Source organism: Nilaparvata lugens, chromosome 1, assembly GCF_014356525.2.
Source record: "Nilaparvata lugens isolate BPH chromosome 1, ASM1435652v1, whole genome shotgun sequence".
Lineage (NCBI taxonomy): Eukaryota > Metazoa > Arthropoda > Insecta > Hemiptera > Delphacidae > Nilaparvata > Nilaparvata lugens.
The window spans coordinates 18,600,791-18,614,177 of record NC_052504.1 but is presented as its reverse complement, the minus strand read 5'-3'; the positions used below and the strand labels follow the sequence as shown (position 1 = coordinate 18,614,177).

The 13,387-nt window shown below is 35.3% G+C and overlaps 1 protein-coding gene across 13 annotated transcripts in view; it reads left to right on the top strand.

Moving 5' to 3' along the window:
* The window catches only part of LOC111052229 (disks large 1 tumor suppressor protein), a 748,988-nt gene that overhangs the window by 168,522 nt on the left and 567,079 nt on the right, over nucleotides 1-13,387 (top strand). For 10 of the 13 annotated variants that reach the window (XM_039432488.1, XM_039432478.1, XM_039432526.1 and 7 more), the window contains exon 2: nucleotides 5-204. The exons of the other annotated variants lie outside the window; for them this stretch is intronic. The gene's annotated coding sequence lies outside the window, so the exon portion shown is untranslated. The remainder of the gene's footprint in view (nucleotides 1-4; nucleotides 205-13,387) is intronic. 13 annotated transcript variants of the gene reach the window in all.

The following is a 13,387-nucleotide window of genomic DNA, read 5'->3' as shown; positions in this document are numbered from 1 at the left end:
CCAGGTATACTATTCTGAATTTGAAAACTCGGTTTGTTGAAGTGATATTGATTGTGAAACATTGTAACTTATAATCAAAATCAACCTTATAATTGACAAATTGTGCACCGACAGTTCATTAAATCAAGAAAGTGTGAAGTGATGCGTTGAATAGTGAGACGAGTTCTATAATTGTGTTCTTCATTTTGTAAAGAAAGCGGTGTCGTAAGTAGGAGGGGTAGACCTGATTGTCATAATCATCTGTTTTATCACTATTATAGTTTATTCAACTATCAAAGTCATCATTCGAATTGTTATGATTCTGGATCTCAATCAGCTTTCTCTCATAACCTGAAAATGAGTTTAAAATGATGGATATTTCTTAGTAGAAAATGAATGGAAGAACAATTGATCAAATGAAATTATTTGAGGATCAGATGAAATAAATCAACACCAACTTACTATAATTATTAATAGGAAGAAGGAAATAAATAATTGAATTAATACTAGGATGTTAACTCCAGTTTTCATTTTTCAATATTTCACATTGTCTCTCTCTCTCTCTACCTCATCCCCTCCCTAACAACGAATATATGAATTATTGTAATGTTGGATGGTTAAGTGAATTCGTACATTTCATTTCCATTTTATGCTGATACTTGTCAGAGAATTTTTTCGTTTTTCACTGCAGTGAAGTATCGATGAGAGATGTATTGGCATTATAAAACATTGAAGTGGATTTCTCTCATTAATCTGTCTATCGAAATACTCTGCTCATCTGAGCTAATTTCCATAAACATGTAATAAATTCTGCGCAACTGACATACACTATTATTTATTGACTGTTCTGTCATCTTACTGTTCTGTATTCTGATATCCATAACAATATTTTTCATATCTTATTGGAACATCTCTCTGTCTCGAATATTTCTTCTACGATCTATTTCATGGCAATTTGTCTAGAGCTCGTTGGGAAGGTCTGCCAGCTAATTGAAGTTGCCCCAGCAGAGGGTTAAATCATTCAAGTGTCATTTCGCTGTCTTAGGAGTCATTATGACGACATTATTCAGCTCGGTTCATCCCTAACCTTGATAATTATGGTGGAGGGAGTGCGTCCTACCAAGGAGCATCAATCTTAATAAGAGACGGATGAGATGTCAGAATCTTCCTCCTTATTTTTCTCACTTGCTCCTGGAATGACTCGAATTTGATTTTTCAGCTTGGCTGCTCTGGCTGACTTCGTTTCTCCACCCAGTTCCTTACCTGGAAAAAGACCACACGAATCATTTAGTGCTCATGAACTATTTTCAACAACTTACAAATCTAACCTTCTCCTTATTAAAAGATGAGCTACAAAGGCTCTCTCACTCCTCTAGATTCAAGACAGAGGGTCTCAATAATACACGTTGAAGAAGAGAACCAACATTATTCTGGTAGTTGTAATCAAATGAGAGAATTTCCATGACTCACGTTTCCTGGAATTAATCAGTAAGGAAACAATCAATCTCACTCTTTGAGTGTAAACCAATTGAATCAAATCAATATTTTCATTATCATCAACAATATTGTTACATGTATAGACAACGTCAGAAAATCCATCCAAGAAAAACCATCTTATCGATATTCAATTTATAATTATGCTCTAGAATACTTCTTCAATGAAAGGTAGTCTACAAAATAAGAAACCTCGTCTTGTATGGAATAACCAGAGTGAAATTAGCAAAGTCAGCCTACTCAATGGAAAATATGTCTGGGCCCAGGAGAACTATGGACCCTTGTAATAAGTCATTGATGTTCCACCATGCTTTACTATTATTAAAACCCAATTAGGAACGTGAATGCCAATCGTAGATATCAAAGTGAATTCTCACAATGATAATATGAAATAGCCAGTAGAACTTCCTGAGTTTCTGACTATGCGTGAAGGAAGCAAGAACCTTTTAATACCATTTACAATTGAATTCTTTCAGAATGAGGTGATATCCAGTAGCTCTGCCAGTCAACAATAGATATTGGAGTACTTTATGAAGTTCCCAATTCCAATTCAGTGAGGCAGCCAAACATCCAATTATCCGAATTATCCTCATATGGAAATCTATTGAAACTCTTATTTCAGAGAGTAACTTTCTGTTTCCAAATCAGAATTTTCCCCTCATAAAAATCTATTTCAAATTATTTTCTCTGAGAGTTACTTCCTGCTTCCAATATTGGTATTCCATTGCTCTCGAATATTTCTGATGTCTTCATTCTCTGATAACGAATTATATGATCGTTATGAAGTAGGAGATATATCAGATATTTATTTAGTTTATCGAATAAAATATCCATTTATAAAGTTTTTGCGAAGTAAAGTATTCCAAGTACTTTTCATGAACTCATATGAAGAAAGAATTAATTATCCGTTTGATTAATCCGTAATTAAATCGTTTATGAAAAACTGAAAAGCTCGCACGTTGAACCGTTATACTACAGTATCCTTTGTTTATGTATCTCCTTTGTACATGTCTTTTTTCTCAACATTTTTCCATACTTCATTTATAATTTCTCTTAGGTAGTCTCAATCATTACGTTCCACTGTACGAAGATTCATTAATTATATTCATGTAGATGAAATCCTATGCTCATAAATAGCTTCCACTTACTAATCCTCCCATCCATGATCATGAAAACACATCCTGTCTGTTTGAAATTGTTATTCAAGGCAGAAGCGTTTTGTAATCTACATGAATAGGAAGAAAATGTAGAGATAGGAATATAATGATCTAGAAATCTTTCGGCGTCATCACTATCCGTTTTATTTTCATTGAATATGAAACCTCTTTGTCTAGACGATATGAAAATTCAATCTGATCATGCTCTAAATATTTTATCTGTCCAGTGGAATTACTTTTTGAATTGGAAATCAATTGTAGAATGAATACATTGTTCGAGATGGATTATTGTGTCTGTATATTTACAACTAGAATTATCTTCCAATTCCACAGCACATCAGTTTCTCATTAAATGGCTTATTCACCTTCTCATAACATTAATAAAATTAACAATTTCTCTCAATAAATGCCTTACTTCAATTTAAAATTTTAACATTTTGAATTCATTATACTCACCAAGCCCAAATCTTCCTGTTGATCTACGGAATATCTCATTAGTGTTCCATTTCAGCTCGATCAAACAATTTAAAAGCAGTCCCAACCCCCACAAAATTGTTATTAGAGAGTCACCTAGAATTTCGCCAACTCTGTTTACTCAAATTCTCTCAAATTCCATCCAACTCTTATATTTGTGAAAGCGTCATAACCTTCAGTCAGTTGACGCTGCCTCGACGTGGGTGGAATCCCGCCGGGAGCATCACCACTTTCCACTATTCACGTCAACAAACTTATTCGGACATTATCTACAGAGAAGGAAATAGTATATTTCTCATCAGAACTCGCTGTTCTGTTTCAAGCAAACTTGTTTCAGGCACCTTGTGTGAATTAAAACCTGCTTATTGAAGCTTATCACTCCGGGTCCTGGTTCCCAATTCGTTTGATCTCCACTTGATTACAGAACAGTTGTATCATGAGTCTAGTCTCCTGCCCGCGCAAGGGTTCGTGGAAATCAACGGTTGGAAGGCGGTGGTTGCAGTAGCAGAGCAAATGATCAGTGCTCGGCAGCCTTGCTGTAATTGCTTTGAAGCTGTCGGTGAATGTCATGAATTATTACAACGCGTTGTGTATGCGAAACGCGTGAAATTTTGATGAGTGCGGTCTGGTTGCAGGTTACAACCTCGCTACCATTAAGTTTTTCCTCCAAACTGTTTGTTCAGTTCAAAATGGAAGAAGCATCCCGTTCACCATCCTTTTCCATAGCATAATGCACTTCCCAGTCCGATAGTGTTCGAAATTATTGTGTAATTGAACTTATTATTTCATAGAATGCTCAATTTAGCATCTTGATTGGAATTTGGATAGATAATGTGGCTCAATCACAAATTAAAATATCCTTGTTCCAATTGTTGATGGTTATTTGATTTTTTAAATAATATTTTTATAAGCTGAATCTTCATAGTTCTATCATTCTCATATAGTTATTCTGTAATCACAGTGATAATTATTCATAATCAGTGAATGTAAATTATAGTTTGGACTAAGTGACATCAATCTTGAGATCATAGCTGTGCTTATCAGGTTATAATTGAGAGATTTTAAGAGATTCTTCTATCTCTCGTCAAATTTTTAATAAGGGGAAAATAAAGTTATTCTCATCTTTGGTGGGAGAAACTCTTGAAACGCTCTTTTACCCATCCTATAATTTCATATAAATTAAGAAATACATGTCAGGATAACTTGATCACCTCAGTTATGACAAAAGTATCTATGAAACATGTGTGATTCAAGTCAAAGAAGTCAATTTCCTGAGGAAATAATCATTATTACGCTCTTTAAAGGGTATTATTATCCACTGATTGAGATCCAGCTTCATTGCCAATTCTCAGAATATTGAGATATTTTCAAGATTCATGAATCTTTTTTCCAATAATCACGTAATATTCTTTTGTTAATAACTATTCTCTTACAGCATCATCCTTAATGTATTTGGAGCATGCTCTTATTTGATATCTTTCTCATAGTATATAATGTAAATTGAAAAATAACAGCAGTTTTGTTCGTTGCTAATTTATTAGGGATTATTGCGGATTTGAAAACTTGTATTATTTCTGGAAGAAAACTCATCATATTCATTAATTTAATGAATCTTCACTCAGAAACATTACCCATATAACGAATCTTAAATCTGCGTTTACACCAAAGTTATTAACAAAATGTTAATAACTTAATCCTCATAGATTCTATAAGATTGAACGGAACTTGACAAATACATATTATGTTCATCATGTGTATGATAAGCTATGCTCAATCTAATAGAATCTATAAGGATTATATAACGCAGCTCTACTCAGAATCATAAACCCCAATGTTGAATGTGTTTGAATAACAGCAGTTTTTTTCGTTGATATAATTTATATTGGTTTTGATAACTTGTATTATTCCTGGAAGAAAACTTATCATAGCCTATTTATTAATTTAATGAGTCTTCACTCAGAAACATTACTCTCAATGTTAAATCTGTTCAACTCTTGCATAAGGTGTCATCAAATGACTAAGTTGGTTGGATGGAAATCTACAAATACAAACAGAAGTAGGTCTTCTTACCACAAATTCCGACATACGAAAGTAGAACATAGCCATGAAATATGGTAATCACATTTAATTTATCTTCATAATTCCTGCGCCAGCCGATCGCAGATGCGGCAATATCATCAGCATGATTGTTGAATCTCCAGAACTGATCGATTATAATTAATTATAATAAAGAATGAGTCATTAGAAGAATGAGATTTTCTTAGACAAGTGTTGGCCATAGAACAAGGCCAAGACTCTAATTATGGTAAAGGGAGCCGAGAAAAATCCAACATTTCGCTTAATGGATGGCAAAAAAAGGACGCTAGGGAAGGCTTTTAGCTGCCCTGAATGGGGTGAGCACGACTCGGCTCCAACGCTGCACGCTCGGTTATTGGAGAAATCCACCTCCAGTCAAAGCTACTAACTTGGCGCCGTCTTAGCCTAACTCATTTACCCTGTACGTGAGAATGTTGTTCTGTGCCTCTTTTTCACATCACACGTTAGCTCTTTCCAAAGTGTGTGGGCCAGAATCTTCTGGAATAAAAACGTTTTATGGGTTGGCTCGCAGTTGGTTCAAATTTTGGTTGAAATATTGGTGAATACAAGTGGGCTATGTATCCTCTTGAATGATATTGGATGTATACTAAAATATTCACTGCCGATGTAGGGTTACACTGTCTAAAATAGATTTTCCGTAATTAAACTACCAGACTGATGAAATATACATATTTACTCGACATCACATTATTATTTCTGTGGCAAATAAATTTCGCCTCCGATCCGTGATTTACGATGTAGCAAAGCCTAAACACAATTACCATATGATGAAATTGTAACGTGGGCTGGACAATGACATGCGCTGTCTGTCATAATAGCCACATGCAACTCACTGACAGAATTCTCTGTTATCTATGGCAAGTAACAACAAAGCAGATTAATCGTATAGAGTAATACATATTCATGGCCGACTAAATACAGAATATCTGTTCATTATTAGGGTTCATGGTAGAGTTCAACAGTTTTGTTAACATCCTGTCATTCTAGGAGTTGACTCGATCGAAATTCATCGCTAGGATGTGGTTCATCTGGTGTGATGGAGCAAGATTGCGCTGTGTAAACTAGTAGTTCTGTGAACAGTAGACCTCACGCAGTATTTTCATCCACAAGTACCTGATTGAAACTATAGACCTTATGGAAATACAGCAATAGGCTTCTCCACACATCTGTGTAATCACTTGACAGCTGATTTATGATGAATAATTCTATAGTCTGATTTTTACTCTAATATTGGCGTATGAAGGAGGCTCCTTTTTTCTTTTATATTATGCTTGAAATGCAAAATTTCCAAAAAAAACCTTGTATATACGTCGACGCGCAATTAAAAAAGGAACATACCTGTCAAATTTCATGAAAATCTATTACCGCGTTTCGTCGTAAATGCGCAACATATAAACATATCAACATTTAAACATTCAAACATTTAAACATTAAGAGAAATGCCAAACCGTCGACTTGAATCTTAGACTTCACTTCGCTCGGTCAATAATTTTGGATGATCAAACGACCCTCCTGCCATAAGTGATTGAGTTACAGAATTCAGATTCGATTTTGATTTCATTTGAAATGGTTATGGTGATTTTGTTTAAGAGTTGAATTCCTATCATTATTTTATATTCGTGGACATCCATACCGATCAAGTTAGTTGTGGAGTGTCCTCACTACTCTAATTATCTAGCCTAACATTGGAACCATATTAAATTTCCAATTAATGATAATTATTTGATAAGAGACTACGAGATATTACTAAAATAATGATGAATATTAAATTCATATGAAGCTAGTTAATATGTTTTTTTTGTGAATTGTATTGATTCATCGTCAATTTGAACCTTTCACCTCTGCTGCTCTGCTTAATATTTTGGATACACTTAACACTTGAATATCGGGGCACCGAGCTTCGCTCATTATTTTTAGAACACAATTCTCTAAAATGATCGTGTTTATATTTCACAGCTGGTTATATGTCATCTTATGAATTTTAGGGATGCAATATTTTGATCTTTCACATACTCACTCACTCACTTTTTTACTATCCACAGCTGTTTCAGCCAAGGATAGATTATCCTTTTAATGTCGTTCAGCGAGTTTTCACAAGTATGAGACCTAGTGTAAACGAATTTTTATATCTTAAACCTACTTTGTTCAAAATTTCGTGAAAATCGTTAGAGCCGTTTTCGAGATCCTTTGAACATAAATATCCAGATATGAGTATAACTATAAAACTAACTAAATTACTCGCTTAATATAATATGATACTTCTGATACTGGATTCTAACACTCTACTTATCTCAAAGAATTAATTTTTTCTTCTCCCTTCAACTACTCAAATAACTGAATAATTTTGAATCTCAAATAACTAATAGCTAGAGGGATTTTGGAAGATGTTATGTATGTTGATTCTACTGATGAACTTTAATGCTGTACTGAAGCCTATTAATTGTTAGGAATCCAGTTTTTCTTGGTTATCTGTCTATTCTAAATTCTCAAGTTCCAGTCAATATACATAAAGAAGGGGGTGTGCTTGCAATTTATATTTTACTTCTGATTTCTTAATATATCATTTGGATACATGGGAGAAGTCCAGAACCAATTTCTTCATGCAATATTTCCTTGTGCTACATACAGGGTGGCCCAAAAACCTCGTATTTTCGGTTCATTTTCCAGTTTTCAACTATTTCTGCCAAATCCAGTAATCGGACAGAAAAATTTGCTTCCGCATTTTCTTTAGATTATATAATTCTAAATAAAATGAGATCATTAGGAACTCTCTATCTCCAATGAGTAATGAGTTGTGATTTTTCAAAAATGAGTAAAATTTAAAGAAAAAACAATTATTATGAATTTTGGTTTTTGATCAATATCTTCCGATTGTCCATCTATCGGTATTTTTATATTATCCATCAGGTTTGTTCCTGAAGATTGAAAAAAAGCAATAGTTATATCACTTTTTAAAAAAGGCAGCAGGAATAATCCAAATAATTATAGAGGGATAAGTTTATTGAGCAATGTGTATAAGCTATACAGTAAAATCTTGAACAATAGGCTCAGAAAAATCTCGGATGTGCTTTTATTGGAAGAGCAGGCCGGCTTTAGAAATGGAAGGTCTTGTATTGACGATGTTTTTTCATTGAAGCAGATAATTGCAAAACGAGTAGAATTTAATGTAGAGACACACCTTGCATTTGTAGACTACGAAAAAGCGTTTGACAAAGTAGATCGACAGTTATTATTTTAAAAATTAATAAGAAGAGGTTTCCCAATCCACCTAGTTGAGGTTATCAAGAGCTTGTATCATGGAACGACTATCATCTTGGATTGTTCAGGTTCATTAACACAGGAAATTTGCACCAATGTTGGCTTAAGACAAGGTTGTCCGCTCTCTCCAACAATGTTCAATGTGTATGCTGATGATCTGTGTAGAAGTTGGAAGCAAAAGATACAAGGAGGCATCCAAATATCTCCTACAATGATTCTCAGTTCACTGTGGTTCGCTGATGACCAGGTAATATTGCAAGAAACTGAGGATGATCTGCAGAGAGCATTATACCATCTGAATCTCCTCAGTGCTGAGTATGGCATGAAGATCTCATTCAGCAAAACGAAGGTGATGGCTTTCCAGGGAAAATATCCATTGAGATCTAAAATAGTCCTCGATAATAAAGTCCTGGAACAAGTATCACATTTCAAGTATTTGGGTTGTGATATAACCTATGAAATGGACCAGACTTGAGTGTAAAATTGAATAGATTCCAATCCATTTGTGGAACAATAAATAGGACTTTGAGAACAGAGCCAGGAGAGAGACAAAACTCAAATTCTATAAGGTTATGGCTATTCCAACGCTCTTATATGGCTCTGAATCTTGGATACCTAGGAAGAAAGAATGGAGTAGGTTACAGGCTGCCGAAATGAGGTTTTTAAGAGCAGTAAAAGGTGCACAAGGGAAGATAGGCTTCATAATGTTGATATAAGAAGCGAGCTCAACATAATCTCCATATGGCAGAAGATCGAAGAAAATCGGCAAAACTGGAAAGAGCATGTTGAAAGGATGGAGAGCGACAGGATTCCCAGGGCAGTCATGTTGTATAACCCGGTTGGAAGGAGAAGTGTGGGCAGACCCCGTAAAAGATGGATGTGATGGTGAGTTTGAAGTCGGAACAGGCAATTTGCCTAATCCTTGTAGGAAGACGACGACGATCTTCCGATTGTTAACATTTAGATGTATAATCCAAAATTGCTCTGACCTCTACAATCTGAGGTCAGGTAGAAAACTCATAGATTTTCAGGTACACCTGACAACAATGCTCCTTGTATTGTGAAAAACACCTAATTTTCAGCTTCAACCATCATCACCGACTACATTGCCCTCACATTGATATTTCGCACAATGATATAAATCTATGAGACTATATTCTATGATAATCACCCGTAAGATGCACTTTGTTTTAGTATTTCATAGTGGAGAGGCGCGCTTAAGGACACCTCAAGGATCAAAATTCCAAACACTTATAACTCTTGACAGAATGCTCAGATTTCATCGTAATACATTTCATTCTTCTCAACTCGTCAAGACGGTCCGAAATCATGCATCATGATTCAAATTCGGTCGAAAAATTACAAATTTTTAGATGAGTGTACTTGAGCCCCTATTCCAATACACCAAAAATGGCCAATTTCTACATTGTATGTAGCACAAGGAAATTTCGCATGAAGAAATTGGTTCTGGACTTCTCTCATGTATCCAAATAATATATTAAAAAATCAGAACTACAATATAAATTGCAAGCATCAATGTATGTAGTGACTGGACTAATTATCAAGCTCCAGAATCCAACTTGAAATATTTTTTGAAGCTATTCAATCCGATCTTTCCAACCCCAATCCTAGAACTCGAACCTACCACGTATTTCAAACCTGAACATCAACATTAACTAGATACTTTCGAATCTTGAGAAAAAAACTGTGATACATCATAAATATATACTGTTCTTATCATATTTCTCATCACTTCGTAACAAAATATGGTTTTTCGAATGTTATTGGGAATGCTATTGTCCTGCTACTCTGAAAATATCTTGTCAAACATGAAGCAGCCGGAAACAACTTTGCGCCAGACGTATAAAAATTTCATGAGGCTGTTGTTGCTGCTGGGATTGAGAATGGGAGAAAAATGAAGTCGAGCAGTCAACAGAGGCTGCTCTGCTCCTTCAAACAAGACGGAAGTCTGCAGCCAACAAAGCACACTGAAAATCAGAATGGGTGTGCTGAGGCAGCTGGGGAAATGTTTAGGATGTCAGTGTGACAGCCGTGTTATTGATGACCCTCTAATATCTATCAATCTATCAAGCCCTCCTGGGAAGGAAGCTCCATCACTGGCCTGGTGGGCTTAGGCTGCGCAGTTTCACATTAGCAGAAGGTCGTTTACAGGACGGTACTTTGCATGCGGCTGAGTGAATTCCCTCTCTCTCTCTTACTCTCTCTCTCTCCTACCTTAAAGCGAGAAGGACGCTCTCGCTTCCAGACAACAGATGCAAATGTAACGTCATCTTAGCCGCCGCGTTGACTGACTTCAATCGGACCGATAATTAATCGATGCATTTACCAATCTAGCGTCAATGTCTGCCTAACTGTCGAACAATCCGTTCTCCCCGTCATCTGACAGATTTCAACTACAGACAGCCATCAGCTACGGAAGGTGAGAGATTGATACAGGTGGAAGATACAGGAGAAATTAATATAAGCTTCTGAGGGCGGGAAAATATTTCAAAGCCAATGTTATGATTCGTGTCTATATGCATTGGTCATATACATTTTGAGCGACTGAGTGTCACCAGAGACGAATAATGTAATGTAATGAAGTGCTGGACAAAAGCCTGTTTTTCTTTTCCGATCGTATTGCTTGTATTGCTTTTGCTAACCTAATAAATAAGTAAATATATTGTTGCAATGATACAATAACTAACTGTTTTTTTCTGTATGGTGTCACTGTGTGTATTGAATTTTAATACACTTATTTCTCAGCATTGGCTGAGTGCCTCGCGTTCGTCTCATTTGACATTGAGAATCTTACGTATAACTGCAATTAAAACTAGATTGTTGCATTTGAATACATGAAGAATTGATTCAAAATAAATACTAGATACGACTCCGAGAAAATTTACTTTGTATAAATAATTTGACCAGTTCAATCAAGTTCATTCCTCTGTTATATTGGCGTAGCACATTCAACGCAAATATCACTTATATTATCTTGAATAATATGGACAATATCATGAGATAAGGATATCATGGATGGAGCAGACATTGGCGTATGATTATTCTGCTTCAGTATGCTGTTACCATCGCTCACTAAGCATTAAACTTGATCGCTCGTCGATATTATTTTACAAATATATTTCAAATTTATCATATTATTCCTGTAATCTAAAACAATTGGACTGGCAGAATCAAGTGTTACCTAATACATGTTGAACGTGTCTCACTCAAAAATTCAATTTATAGAAATAAGAGCTGTGTACTTGAACAAAAGTTCAACAATCGATGATTAGTGGAGAGAAGCGTGATAGAATAAAGCGTTTGCAGTGAGTGGAGAGTCTCAGGTGTTTTCACACGATTCATCTAAAAGTGTTCAAGCTCGTATTTCCTTGTTTCAGTTTCAGTTGGAGCATTAACTTCTCTTCCATCCAGACACCCGATTTCTCAAATTTTCTCCTCTATTACACTTCTCACATCAATAACACGTCAATATATGCGTGAACTTATGTGGAAAGGCAGAAACCACCAATTAGAAACTGTCGGAAAAATATACAGTGGTCAGCTAGCTCTCTTTTACCCAAATTACATTGTTTGCGAAAGTAATTACCGATCCTATGAATCATTCCATGACTGCTAGCTCCCACACATTATTCCCTGGCTACATCAATTAGTTGGTGAGAATATTCATGTGGTCTGTATTGATCTTTGGAGAAGTTAAACAAATTGTTGAAATATATGGGCAAAACATTGTAGACATATCTTCATTCATAAATCACGATTCTATCATGATGAATGTTGTATATTTATTTATATATCTGTGAGTAATGGACCTCAATAGAAGTTACAGGTATTGCAGGGTGCAACCTGAAGACCACATAATCATATTCATCATTGTTCACGTGGCTTGAATGAGTGACAAGTTGTGAATTATCATATGGAACGTTGGACGAATAAGCATACTAGTATACCAACTCTACATTTTTGATATCAAATAGAACTCGTCATGATTTTTTTGCAGTTCACCAGCTTCGTGTCAATTCATCGCTGGCATGGAATTTCAGCATTTTAAAAGTAGAAAATAGAAGGGAAAGTAAAATGGAAATTGAGGTACTGGCTTGTACAAACATGTACGTATAACAATATTCTGTTCCTCGATGCAAACAATTCTTTCTTTATTGCTCGCTTCTCAAGAAAAAAATGTTCATGATTTTTCAAAGAGAAATACGAGTAGTATTGCTCCGAGAACAGACGTTGCAACTCATTTTTCCATTTGATTAAACTGCACCGCCCGGTTTCTTTTTATAACTCAACCGCTACTGCTCTTTGAAAACTGTGAGGTATTGTTTTTTATTATCTTTCCATTGCAAGTTTTAAATATTTCAATTAGAGTAGTATTGTTTTTCTATGATTATAGATAGGATGTACTTCGGTGACCCATTCGTTCTCTTTATTAATGAATTGTTTTTCAACACTATTCGAGTGCTAGACAGTTCATCGATATGTCTAGTTTTGATAGCCCACCCAATATTACGACTGTTCCTTTGAAATTCATCTCAATCTCTAGATAAATACCGTGATAAATACTCTTTTTCTCCATGAAATCCATGAATACACAAAACTCTGTTCCGAATTTTGAAGGAATATTTGTATAGTGAGAATTGTGAGACAGCTTATAGTTATCTCTGGGAATAGCTGGCTAATTCATTGTCCTTCAAGTATCAAGAGCGTGCTAATCCTTGGCCGAAAAAGTTACCACGCGTTCCGGGCATGGTAATTTAACACTTCTCTTCAACTGTACATTTGAGTCTTATATGCTGAAACTATTGTGAATTCGTCATCGGTGGTATTACAATATTGTAATTTGCTCATTCACGAAATTGAAATCTCTAATTGAACCAAATTTGGAATTGGATCAAATTGGAATATCA